This window comes from Macrobrachium nipponense, chromosome 26, assembly GCF_015104395.2.
Source record: "Macrobrachium nipponense isolate FS-2020 chromosome 26, ASM1510439v2, whole genome shotgun sequence".
Taxonomy (NCBI): domain Eukaryota; kingdom Metazoa; phylum Arthropoda; class Malacostraca; order Decapoda; family Palaemonidae; genus Macrobrachium; species Macrobrachium nipponense.
Window position 1 is genome coordinate 66,306,574 of NC_087215.1, and position 1,465 is coordinate 66,308,038.

Genomic DNA, 1,465 nt, shown 5'->3' on the forward strand with positions numbered 1-1,465 from the left:
TCTTCCTTTTAATCATCCATTTTACCTCATTCGTTTTGCATATCGTTACAATCACATGTTCTCCGTGGGAGGAAAGCACCTTGAGTGCACTTCACGTGGTGTACTGTAGGCTATTACTAAAGGATGTTTATATGGAGCCTTTTACCTTACCTCCAATCAGCGTCAATTCCTCAATCCTCCTGTTCAACTTCTCTAAATAGCTTAGATTTCACAAACCATCCCAATAGCTCGATGCTACTTAGCTCAATTCAACAAATTCCCTCTGCTACTTGTGAAAGACCTTTCAAGCTTCACTTCCTCGATGGACGAGTGGGTTACGTGCTCGCCTACCGGATCGGTAGTCCCGAAGTTCGATTCCCCGCCCTGCCAACGGTGATTAGAAATTCATTTCTGGAAATAATGTGGTTCTGATCCCACTATAAACCAGCAGGTCCCGTTGCTAGGTAGCCAATTGGTTCTTAGTGAAGATGGTAATAACCGGCTCAGTGGCCTGGTTAAACTGAGATATACTTAGCTCCTAGATCATTTCTCTGTAGACTACAAACTTCATTAGGTTAAGGTTCGCTGCCTCTTGCAGCAACGCTAACGCTATTAGATTCTGAGCCTCTCTCGTGGCATCGTAAGAGGGTCGGTCTCATTACCAGTCTCCGGGAAGAGAGATCGTATTTTTTTTTTAATACCGGAGACAAGTCCCGCTCTTGTATAATATTGACAGTTATAGGATTAGACGTGGCGTAAATGATATCACAATTCAAATTTTCTTTCCGCCAGTGAGCGGCCGTGTGGGTATAAATTCTTGTATGAATATCTTGTCATATATATATATATATATATATATATATATATATATATATATATATATATATATATATATATATATATATATATATGTATATATATATATATAAGGTGTATGCCACGAAGGAAAAATAAAACAACGGAGTTTCGGTGAGATCTTTGACTCGACGTCCTTTTACTCAGCAGACAAACTAGTTTGTCTGCTGAGTAAAGAACGTCGAGTCGAAAGACCTTGCCGAAACTCCGTTGTTTATTTTTCCTTCGTGGCTTATACCTTTATTTATGGAATTTATCACGTTCCAAACTTTCGTGATTCAGTTATACATATATATATATATATATATATATATATATAATATATACTATATATATATATATATATATTTATACTATATTATATATATATATATATATATATATATATATATATATATATATATATATATATATCTAATAAAAGGAGCCCATAAAGCACCAAAAATATAGAGAGAAAAATGCTATATTTCAGAGACTGCTGTCTCCCTCTTCAGGTAGATGAATGAGAAAAGTTAAAGAAAAGGTATTAATACCAAAAGATATATGCACAGGTAAGCCAATTCAGGTCACTCTTGCTGATAATCTTCCTTTAATCTTCTTGAGCGTTGGTTGAATGAAAATCTTGTTGATG